Raw genomic sequence first — 12,594 nt, forward strand, 5'->3', positions numbered from 1 at the left:
TAATCTCTCAAGAATACCAATAGGCCAAGATGACTATGCAGCCTTGTAGCAGGACAACCACAAATGCTGTGTGTTCATCATGAAATCAGCACCCCAGGCACTGCAGAGACGCCTTTGAACCCTGGCACCTTCTAGTTCTTGTGCATACACTGGCCCTGATGGGTCACACCTCCTAATTGGTCCTTCGGTTTCCCCTCCCATCCTATTTCACCTCACCCCCTTATTAACTTTGCAGTTGCCTCCTACCCAGCCTTTCTGTCCCCACCCCTGTCTTCCCCAGTCAGTAATTGACATAACTGCCACATGGACTTTTTTATTATTTCATATAAAGTCACCATGAAACCCATGAAGCTTCGGCAGGCTCATTTTTCTTTTTCTTTTCTTTGCTTCACTTGAAACAGTTGAAGTTTACAAAAGTTAAAAGAGTAAAATACCCGTGGTCTCCTCACCAGCTTGCTAGCATGCTGTCACATTTGCTCAACTGCAATGCACACACACATACTTTGAAGATACATACATTGTGCAACATCACCCTTAAATAGCTTAGCATGTCTCTTTTAGATTTTGTTTTGTTTTGTTTTTTGAGACTAGGTTTCTCTATATAAAAGCCCTGGCTGTCCTGGCACTTGCCAGAGACTCCTGAGTTCTGGATTAAAGATGTGCACCATCATACCCAGCTCAGCCTGCCTCTTTTAAAAGTGAGGGTAGGGTAAGGGCTAGGGAAATGGTTCAGTGCTTAAGAGTGCTGGCCACATGAGCATGAGATCTGAGTTCAAATCCCTAGCACCTACGTAAAAATCCAGGCACAACCATATGTGTCTGAAACTCCAGTGTCCTGGGGGGAGTAGAGATGGGAGGGTTGCTGGAGCAATGGATGAAGTGACTGCTTGAAGCAGATACTGTCTCAGGGGAGAAGGAACAGAAAACAGTGCAGGACACCTGGCATTGTCCTTCAGCTTCTACAGTCACAAACATGGGCCGACACACCTATGCACACACACTCACACACACAAACACAGACAAACTAAAGACATCCTCCTACATAACCAAAATGCCACGATCACACCTAAAAGTAACACTAATGACATCGCCCAATAAGCAACCCATATTCAACCCCCTTCATGCCAGTCTGGTATCCTATAGCTTAGGTTTCTATCTTTAGTTGTTTTTGCTCTTGTCTTTTAAGATTTATTTATTTCATTTTATGTACACATCCCTTATCTGCATGTACACCTGTATGGCAGAAGAGGGTATCAGATCCCATTACAGTCACCATGTGGTTGCTGGGAATTGAACTCAGAACCTCTGGAAGAAGAGACAGTGCTCTTAACCACTGACTCATATATCTAACCCCGATCTTGAATGTTTCCAGTTCAAAGAACTCACTCTGTAGAACAGTTAGCCTCAGATTCACACAGATCTCCCTGCCTGTGCCTTCTGGGTTCTGGGATTAAAGGCATGAACTCCCAACCCCAGCCTCCATACTGTTTCTAAAATTGTGCTGTGCCTGTGTCCTGAGTGCTGTACCTACACCTGTGATGACTGAGGGCAGGACTGTGACTCCATGATGGGTCTGCCTGTCCTTTCTTAAAGATAGTTGGAATGAGCGGCTCTTGTTACTTTGCTTGTCTCCCGGGAGAAAGGAGTCATCAGCCCATTACAGATGAGCCAGTGGTCCCATTCCAAGGATGAAGGCAGGAAGACCCACAGCTTTTCCAAGCTGGATGACATCTGAGTCATGTTTTCAGTATGATAAAAGTCAATAATCATTCAGTGTAGAAAAGCTTGTCACCCTGTCTTCATTACAGCTGGAGGCAGCTTTGGGAGGTATCAAATGTCAATGATGGACCGAAGAACTCCCAAGGCAAAGTCCTGAACAGTGGCAGCTTCAAGAGAAGCAAGAAGACAGAGGGCCTCAGGCCTTGCCTAGGACATAAAGCAGAGCACAGAGAGCTAGGCTAGCCCTGAGAAACAATGTTGTTCAAAGCCCCCAGCCCTGGGGATGGTGCATGGATAGCTGCCTTAGCAGTTCCTGGGAAGACCTGAGAAGAGTTCTTTCAGACCAGGCAGTGGCCAAGGGTAGATTAGCTCTGTCTAGGAAGAAAAGACAAAAGTGGGAAGGAAAATACCTCAAAATTCAGAGCCCCAAAGATTTATTTTACATGTCAATGCCAATCAGTTGATAGAGAGAAATCTAAAGCTACCACCAGGCTCTTACTTTAGAAGAGTAGAGATAATTATTGATTAATCAGATCTGCCATGGTGCTGGGAAAGACCTGGTTGTCCAAAGGTAAGAGGGAAATAAAGACAAAGGTGCCCACAAGCTGCTGTTGAATGATTTCAACATTAGAGACTATGCTTAATGCACTGGGAGAAACGTCATGAGCAGTGTAACTGAACAAGAGATACCTCGCGTGCTGTGAACGTCTCCCATAGGGCACCATCACCCCCAAAGCTTCTATACCATCTCCCCAAACTGACTTAAGGGTCAAGTCCTAAGCGCTTGAACTTTTGGAACCACAGACATCGCATTTAGAGGAAGAACACAGCACCCCCGTGGCTGCTCACCAGAAGTGCTATCAAATAGGATTTCATAAAGGAGCCAACATGAAAACAAGTGTGGTCAGAACAGCGAGTACCAGAGCATGTGCCAAGCCATGTTCATGTATGTGATAAAATGACTCAAGTTTGGGAACTGCCACATGCTAAAATGTCCTTAAGTGGCATTCTTTGTTGAGATATTTCTCAGGACCTTTAAAGTGTTTTTCTAGTTTTTGCTCTGTCTGAAGGGGCTTGGAGCTCCTTCTCCAGTGGGACTACATCCTCTTAAACATCCTTTGAAATATTCTGACATCAAGGAAGCAATAAGAGAACGATGTTTCTTGGGAATGAGGAATGAAAACGGTGACTTAGTGAACATGCCTTTCAGAGAGGAGGATGAAGAGCGGAGATGTGTGTGTGTGTGTGTGTGTGTGTGTGTGTGTGTGTGTGTGTGTGAGAAAGAGAGAGAGAGAGAGAGAGAGAGAGAGAGAGAGAGAGAGAGAGAGAGATGGAGGGTTTAGGTATTATTGTGGAAGGATGAAGAAAGCAGGGTCCTGGGGAAAAAACATGTTGGGAGATGAGGAACACTCAAAAACATCAGAATGTCCGGGGCAGGGACCTGTCCAGTTCAGCATGTGTCACTTCTGTGACCTTCATTGTCATTATCAGCATTGCCAGGGAAGCTGGCCCTATGTGCCACATTTACTTTGTATCTGTGTGTCACATGTTACATTGTATCACTTTATTTCCATTTTGCAGATAGGAAAATGTAGGCACATGGATGAGATATGACCAGAATCAGGCTTATGAAAGTCTTCCCAGGTGGCACACAGCCCACACTTTCATTACTGTAGGGCACAGCTCTGTTGTTGGCTGTATCAGAGGGAGAACTAGAATTCCATTATGTAATACCAAAAGGATATTTCGAAGAAGCGCAATACCAAAACATTTCGAGAAGAAAAAAAAAAAAAAAAAGGCAAAACCAACCCACCAGCGTCCTATTGGCCAGCAGGCTGCATAGGACAAACATCCTGCGTCTTTGGATGCTAAATCAAACACTGTGACTCCCATACCACAACAAAACCACAGAATTAACTGCCAGTTCTCTTATTGGGTATGGAGGCCCCTGAAGAGTTTCTCAGGACAGATTCCAAAAACATGAATCATAACTCAGTTATGTCATTTTGGCTCAGAAACAGACTCACATTAAATGCGAACACTGATCTCTGTCATGTCTAACTCCTGATCCCCAATGCAACTTAAAATCCAATGCAAACGAACAAACAAATCACCATTAGGGCAGAGATGGGAGAATAGGGCTAGCCTCTGCTCTGCAAAAATAGCAAGATGTGAAAAGCTTATACAGTGAGCGTCTTGGGTTTGCTGCAATAGAAAGGTTCTTTACGATGTTACATTACAAACTAGGGGGCTTCTGGAGGCTGAGGCTGTGAAGGGGGCAGTCTGCCTCCTCCGAGTTACTTCTCTGAGTTCACAGCAAAATAAACAAGTGGTGTAGACAGAAAGGGTGAAATGGAAAGATTATCTTGCTTGTAATTGCTGTATTTACCTGATGGATGTGAGGGTAGGCTTTGGGCAACTTGGTCCAGAACCGCTGCAGAGCTGAGCATTCAAACTGCGGCTGGCCTCGCGGGACCACTAAGCTGCCTGTTGCTTCAGCTGCTTCCCAGATCCCATTGGAAATCCCAAATGGCTTGCGAGCCCTGAGTGTGCCTCAGCCGTCCACACCCACCTCCGCTTGCGCTTGCGTTGCCTGAATGGCTCGGGTTTCTTCCACTCCTGCAGCCTCTGGGAACCCAAGCCTTGTGCAGGCAGAGGCTGCTCCTGAAACGCTTCCAGATGTGCTCGTCCTGAAGGCAGGGCAGGTTGGCTGGCTGGGGCAGACTTCCTCTCTCGGCTTTCTCTTGCAGTCTGCGTGTGAAACTCTCAGCAAAACAGGGCTGTTCTGGAGTAAAAGCTGCAAACCTAGGGAAGAACAAATGTTTGGAAAGTGAATTTATACCGTCGTGCGTCTAGTGTAAATTTCTAATTTCAGCCAGGTTCTTGCTGAGAATCTTTGAAATCTCCTGTGTGTTGAAATGTTACCATGGCAAATCATGTCTCAGACAACCATCGTCTTTTATTGAGGCTGTGATAAAGACAGAAGCTTCCAGGTGGGGTGTATTCCCTCTGGAGGGGAGAGGCATCAGTCAGGGGGCAGACTTGGTGGCAACACTGCTGTTCTGTGGTTTTGCAGTTGATCCCCAGAAATGTAGGAATGGTACCAGAGCTTTGCCCAGGATCATGGAACATATTCCACAATGGCTTCTCTCTAACTTTCATAAGGAACTCCTCGATGGCTGCCTCCATCACAAGCAGTCACTTCCTTCCAATCACATGGAACTTTGAACATTGATAAAAACAGATTCATACCTTCTGCTTCATTTTGTTCTCTCAGTGTGTTAGGTAAGCTAAATTTTGCTCCACATTTCAGATTCCAGCCAAATTTGGGTCCTCTGAAAGAGCAGCAAGTGCTCTTAACCACGGCCACAATTTTCCAAGTTTTAAATTCTTTCAGCCTTCTCTTCTGTGATATTCCTTGAGCCTCACATAGAGACGAAGAGTTGATATAGAGTCCAGATTAGCGCTTAGCACTCAATGCAGTTGTCATAGTTCGTATCGTTTGGGGAGACTCTGGCCTCCCATAACCATTGACTCATAGGGTGTTATCACATGCCTGGGATTTTCATTTGATAACCATGCCTTCTGGGAGTCACATTGCCCACTCATGAGGGTATCAGATGTGGTAGAGTGGTCCCTCAGACAGGTCCCAAGGCAGTACCACAAACAGGACTGTAGGCTGATGCCTGTTCAGTTCAGTTCACTCCCAAGATCACCTCATCTGTACCTCTCATCTACTCAAGAGGATGCCTGGCATTGAATTATTCTACTATTGGATAAGTGGATGATTGGCATGAGTTTCAAGACTGAAATAGTAACTGTTTTCATAGGACCTACTTCTCATATTAACTGAAATCTCTCTGGTCATTATTTTCGAACCCTTTCCTCTGGTCCCTAATGTATGACTCCCAGTCCCTTTCTCTCCTATTCCTGCCATGCCTTGAGGACACAAGAGGTTTCTTATCTATGACCAGCATTTCCATCTTGTATGGTGGATTCCTCCTCCTTATGATGTAAACGAGAAGAAAAAGAAACTCAGGCCATCAGTGACACCTCAATGGTGCAAGGGTACACTGGAGCTCAGTTGTTAGATTTATTTACTATTGCAGGTTTTCAGTCTCTCCATCTATTAGGAGTTCTGCTAGAAGAGGCCTAACAGAACCAAGGGTGAAAATGTATCGTGCATGCCAGGTGGTGGTGACTGGGTTCCAGGGCATAAAGATCTGGTCTGGTCAGTTAAAGTAAGGGCTTTAAAAAAAATGTCTCTCCTGAGCAGTGGCGACACAACCCTTTAACTCCAGCACTCTGGAGGCAGAGGCAGGTGAATTTCTGAGGTGGAGGCCATTCTGGCCTACAGATTGAGTTCCAGGACAGCCAGGGCTACACAGAGAAACCCTATCTCAAAAAAAAAAAAAAAAAGAAGGAAAGAAAGAAAGAAAGAAAGAAAGAAAGAAAGAAAGAAAGGAAGGAAGGAAGGAAGGAAGGAAGAAAGGAAGGAAGAAAAGAAGAAAAAGAAAGAGAAAAGAAAAAAAGAAAAGACAAAGAAACTCCATTATGATGTAAAATACTCAGAAAAGCCCCAATAAATGGAAACAAGTATTGCTGGTGCTTTCAAATAATATTTAAATAGAAGTTTAAAAATAATATTTAATTAATGTAATAATAGCTTTATATTTAATAGTTAATTGATAAAAATTAATCTGTTCAAGCTATATATCATCATGATGTGATACACACACCCACAAACTGTGTAATGATTCCAAGTCAAGTTAACGCATCAGCATATATGTTGTACATTAGATTCCCAGAGTAAGGTCTTTTTTTTTTAACATGTTCATTTTATATCCTGCTCACTGCCCCTGTGAGTATGATCATCTTACAGCTGTAAGTTGGTACCCTTTGACAAATATCTACCCATTTTTCCTACCCTCCTGGTCCCGTACCTGGCAAACATGATTCTACTCTCAGTTTCTTTAAGTTCAACAATTTTAGATTCTCTATATAAGCACTTACAGTGTTTGCCTTTCTTTGTCTGGGTTATTTGACTTAGCAGATTGTTAAGTTTCAACCATATTGTTCCAAATGTCAGGGTCTTCCTTTTCTGCCTGAGAAATAGTCCATTATACAAATGTGCCATGATTTCTGTGTCCAGTCATTCATTACTGGACACTTAGATGGTTTCCATAGCTGAGTTATTGTGAGCAGTATTCAGTGAGGCTAGGAGCACAGGTCTCTCTGCATGGGCTGGGCTAAGTGAAAGACTCATGGATGGGAAGCACTCAGTTCACAACCAGAACCAAAAACAAAACAGGCGTTTCATCGACTTATTGATTTCATTCCTTTTGGATGTATACCAAGAAATTGGAGTTGCTGGATTATACTGTAATTTTTAATTTGTGTGTGTGTGTATGTGTGAGTGCACATGACCATGCATCTTACAGTGAACATGTGGACATCATCAGGTAACTTATGGGAGTCAGTTTTCCCCTTCCATCATGTGGGTTCTAGGGATCAAATCCTGCCCTTAGCCTTAGCAGCAGGCTCCCTTACCCATGGAGCCATCTTGCCAGTCCTCTGTATTTTTTTTTTTTTTTGAGGAATATCCATATTATGTTCCATAGTGCATGTACCAATTTTATTATTAATATTGAATAAAGAAATCCTAAGGTATGAAATAGGAGAAGAATTATGACAGTAAGTTATTTGTAACGTTGTACAAATGTGAAAACTAGTTCTTTGCTTGCAGCCTCATGATTGAGTCCTTCTATATTTTGTTCCTCTGGTAGAAATACGATGACTCTCTTACCTGGACAGCAATGTCTGTAGATACAATGCCTCTGCAGTTCTTGCAGCTGAAGGAGGCATGTGAGTGGAAGGCTACTGTCTGGAACTTCCTAGAAAGCTCCCATTTTTCTGGCAAAAGACCATTTGGGGCCTTGCCTTTTTTTCCTGTCTGAAATCCAACCTTGATGCTGGAAGTAGAGTAGCCACTTCTTTCTGAGGCTCAAAGGCCCACACTATGTTTCTGCAGATGGCTGTACAAGCTGTATGAAGAGATTACAATTAAATAGGTTAAAGTCCTTACAGCACACAGACAGCTCACTACAAACTAGGAGGAGAGTTTTAAAAGGGGCTGTATGCACTACGTGGTAGAGCATCTTTAATCCCAGCACTCAGAAGGCAGAGGCAGAGGCAGAGGCAGAGGCAGGCTGATTTCTGTGAGTTTAAGGCCAGCCTGGTCTATGAAATTAATTCTAGGACAGCCAGGGCTACACAGAGAGACCCCCACCTCAAAACAAATAAGTAAATAAATATAAAGGAATGAATTAATTAAAAAGGACACTGTTTGAAAGTGTTGTTGGAGATAAGGACATAAAGTGAAAATAGCACAGCATCCTGGGGGTGGTAAGAGCTGGGAGCCATTACAGTCCTTAGCCCAAAGGCTCCTGTGTCTTAGTTTTTAATTTTTTAAAGTGGATATCCTATAAATAGATATTAGCCATAAAATACAGAATACCCACACTACAATTCACAGACCCAAAGAAGGCAAATACAAGGGAGGCCCAAGGGAGGATGCTTTAATCTTTCTCAGAAGGAGGAATAAAATAGATATCAGAGGTGGGTGGAGAGAGGGAACTGCGTGGAAGAGAGGATGGGGAGGGGAATGGGGCAGGGTGATCAAGCATAGGGAGAGCAGGGGGTGGGAAACAGAAATCAGCTATGGAGGGCACTCAATGACATACTAGAGATCTGGGATGGGGTGAGGGCTTTGAGGAGGTACCAGGAAGTCTATGAGAGTGACTCTAGTTGAGACTCCTAGTAGTGAGGGATATCGAGCCTGAAGTGGACACCTCCTATAGCCAGGCATGACTCCCAGTGGAGGCACAAGAACAGCAGCCCACTCACAAAATGTGTCCTGCTTGCAAGGTGTGCAGGGACAAAGATGGAGGGAATGGCCAACCAATCTCTTACTCTATCAGTGATACTCTGTTATGCATGCAAACAGGATAACTGTCCTCTGAGAGGCTCCACCCAGCAGCCAATGGGAACAGATGCAGAGACCCACAGCCAAACATTAGATGGAGCTTGGGGAGTCATGTGGAAGAGTTGGGGGAAGGCTTGAGGGACCTGAAGAGGACAGGGACTCCAGAAGAAGACCAACAGAGTCAACTCACCTGGACCCTTGGGGCTCACAGAGACTGAACCACCAACCAAAGAGCAAGCATGGGCTGGACCCAGAACCCAACACATACGTAGCAGATGTGTAGCTTGGTCTTCCTGTGGATCCCTAATAACTGGAGCAGGGTCTTACCCTGACTGTGGATCCTGTTCCCCTAACTAGGCTGACTTGTCTGGCCTCAGTGGGAAAGGATGTACCTAGTCCTGCATGACTTGATGTGCCAGGGTGGGCAGATACCCATGGGAATCCTCCCCCTTCTCAGAGGAGAAGAGGAGGAGGGACTGGAAGGAGAAGAGGCCTGCGATTGGGATGTACGGTGAATAAATAAATGGATTAATGAAAATCAAACAAAAAAACTGAAGTTTAAAAAGAACATCAATGGGCTGGAGAGATTGGTCAATGATCTGAGCACTTCTTGCTCTTACAGAGACCAGAGTTTGATTCCCAGTACTCTCGTTGACAGCTACAACAACCTAGAATTCTAACTCCAGGGAATCTGATGTTCTTTTCTGGCATTTTATCGAGGTTTCCTACACACACACACACACACACACACACACACACACACATGCACATACCCATATGTGTCACACACACTTAAAAATAATTTTTTAAAATCTTTTAAAAATAAAACAATAATCATCATTATAATAAATAGTGTATACAATATAGCCCAGGCACATTATAGGCTATATCATTAGACATGCTCATGAATTCTCTATAGTATCCATCATACCGTGATATCACACCATTTACTTAGTGATACATCTATCTCAGGACATAGGCTCACGGCTAAACATGATAACATCTGCCCTCATGTCCACTTTTAATCTGTGGTGCCATTTATCATTAAACTATGTGTCTGAGTCACGATTCTTTTAGTTGAAGGCCAGCTCTCATTTCCTCTTGCTGACTGGATCAGGCTTTGGTGAGTCTGTTTAAAATGTCTTAGGAAATATCCCTATTTTTCTCGACTCATGATTTTTGACAGTTTCATACCTGGATTTGTTTTGATAATGGGTGTACCCCATTACCTTCTTGTCTCTCTCCTGCATCACTGAACCGTTCCTTCTTGCCAACTAGACTCTTTTCTATTTTCTTATCTTGTGTCTCCCACTGAATTTAATTAGGGTTGCTTCATGATAGGGGGAGGGGGGCTTTGAACTCACAGAAGCTGCAGTTACACCTGCATAAGAGTGGACCTAGCAGTGTGCCTTTACAGATGGGGGGGGTAGAGGATCCTGAAGACCACCCCTTCCTTAGGAGCTGCTAGCAGTTAATGGTTGAGGGAGAGACATTGTCTTCAGATAATATCTACTAAGGTCAATGAAGGAAGGAAATATGTTGTAGTAGCTGATGAGTCACTAGACTGGGTCAAGCTGATAGGGTTTTTTTTTTTCCTCCCTTTGTCTCTCATGGCTGGCCTCCAAGATCCCACACAGGAGGTAGAAATGACAGCCATCTCTCAATCCCTCTTGCTTGATGGACCTCAGTTGTGGGTTATGTTCTTGTCAGCTTAAGCTTCAGTGCTCTGGCTCTTTCTCCTACCTGATAAAGGGCAACAAAGGCTTGTGCACCCAAGTCCTGGCACTGGGCCCCTGGCTCCCGCCTGCTGTAACTGGTTTTCTTCCTTGGCTCTTGAGTCTAAATCACTGGTCTGGTAGCACGGTTAGATTCCCACATGGCCTAGAGCCCCACCTTGCTTTTCTCCATGGCCCCCGCTACAGCTTTAGCTAAGAACCATGGCCAGAGCCCTCTGATCTGTAAATAGACGTCTGCCTCTCTCATCTTGAGAACAGTGCCTGATTAGACCATCTGTTATTGAGCTCATCCGCTAGTCTTCCCCAGAGTCCTCAACCGAGACCTTGCCCATAGCTCTCAGAGGTCTGCCACACTTGGGCACTGGTGTCTTGCTCTACAACTGGCTCTTCAATGCCCTGTAGCTAAGGAATAGGATTGGAAGCAGTAGTAATATATAAAGATTATAGAAATTATTTTACTGAATGACAACTATGTGCGAGGTGTAGCCTGAGAATGGCACAGGTTCTTGCTTCCATGGCAACAACTCCAAAGAACAATAGACTATGCTCTCTGCATCTCCTCCCCCACTCATTCTTTGGCTCTCTCTAGCCTCTCCTCCTCCACTTAAAGTGTTTAACTCTAGGCCAATAGCAACCTCCTAATTTGCAAATCCAACACTTCCTCCTCCTACATGAACTCTGTGTGGCTTCTAAAGGAAATGGAACACTAATAGCTAAGAGGTCAAAAGGGAACTTGGCGAGGACTGATATTTAGAAGAAGCCACAGGCAAAGGGAGGTTCATAAAGGTGGAAGTGGTTTTCAAAGCCAAACCCATAGAACAAGTCCCCAGTTCCCTTTTGCCTTCTGTTATAACCTTTTAAATGCTGGTTTCTTAGGGGTACAGCTCACCCTCCTTCTCTACCCTGTCCAACCTTTCCTTCACGTGTTACCTACATTGGTGTTCTGTTCAGACTTTCTCTCCAACTGTGAGACAATTCTAATGTGTTTATTCTTTTTTAAGATTTTCTTTGATGAGTACAGGTGCGTTGCCAGCAGGTATGTCTATGAACTACAGACCCACCTGGTACCTGTGGTGGCCAGAAGAGGGTGTAGATCCCCCAGAACAGAGGGTTCCAGACCATTGTAAGCAGCTATGTAGGTGCTGGAAATCAAACCCAGTTTTGTTTTTGTTTTTGTTTTTGTTTTTGTTTTTTTGATACAGGGTCTCTCCATTTAGCCCTGGCTGTTTATTCACCATGTAGGCCAGGCTGGCCTCAAACTCTTACTCCTGAGTGCCATTCAACTCTTTCAAGGCACAAGGCTTGTGGCACTTTGATATAGCAGGCCTACAAAATAGACTCTTTCCAAATTAACACTGAGTTTGCAACTTTTAAGGGTTTCCCCCTTAGTCTTTTTGTCTAAGAATATTAACAACACTATAAAAAGAAGCCTCCGCATGAAAATAATGACCTGCTGTGATGGTCGATATTGCTGATTTGATACTATCTAAACTTACTTAGGAGACAAGCCCGTGGGCAGGCCTATGAGGTTATCTAGATCAGATTAATTAAGGTGGGAATAGATGTAAGGTTGAAATAAATTAAGGTAGAAATAAACTGGGATGCCATCCTGGACTAAATAATAAGGCAGCCCGGTTCCAGCATCCGTGGCTCTCTGCAGATGAAATTCCACCAGCCACTTCCAGCCAAGCCTCTTCATTATGATGGGCTTCTCAGTGAGGGGAAACAAACCCTTCTGTCCTTCAAAGGTTTTTGTCAGGGGATTTTTTCACAGCAACAAGACAACTAATACACCTAAATGAACCGAAAATCACCTTTGGGGTTATCTTTTGCTGTGTAGGCTTGTCACCTCCAAATCTGAGCCGTGCTCAGGCCCTGCACTTAGCCACCGTGTCCACTGTCCTTGTCCTGCAGTCTGGGAGACCCTCCTTTGAGATGACAGATTTGCCTTAGGCGCTCCCTGTGCTCTCATCACTTGGGACCTACACGGCAGGCAGCTCTTCTCCAGTGCCTGTGATAACAGTTTCCAGGGCGTGACGCTCCTACACAGAAGATGCTCCAAGTGGACCTAAAGGACAAAGCTGTAACCTCCTCCCCGAACACCCCACTGAAAGCCACAGAGAGGAGGGTTGGCAGGGTTGGCGGGAGGGGCTC

At 44.4% G+C, this 12,594-nt stretch overlaps 1 protein-coding gene across 4 annotated transcripts in view; it reads right to left on the reverse strand.

Annotated features, from left to right (window-relative positions):
• Window positions 1–7,745, reverse strand: part of Glt8d2 (glycosyltransferase 8 domain containing 2) — a 43,695-nt gene extending 35,950 nt beyond the window's left edge. Inside the window, exons 1-2 of one of the 4 annotated variants that reach the window (XM_006514255.4) lie at window positions 7,526–7,745; window positions 4,109–4,524 (exon numbers count right to left, since the gene is read on the reverse strand). The gene's annotated coding sequence lies outside the window, so the exon portion shown is untranslated. Of the gene's footprint in view, window positions 1–4,108; window positions 4,525–4,644; window positions 4,716–7,525 lie in introns of those variants that run through there. The other 3 variants (XM_011243591.3, XM_030245335.1, NM_029102.3) reach the window with 3 other exon arrangements.
• Between the last annotated feature and the right edge of the window lie 4,849 nt (window positions 7,746–12,594).

This window comes from Mus musculus, chromosome 10 (assembly GCF_000001635.26).
Source record: "Mus musculus strain C57BL/6J chromosome 10, GRCm38.p6 C57BL/6J".
NCBI lineage: Eukaryota > Metazoa > Chordata > Mammalia > Rodentia > Muridae > Mus > Mus musculus.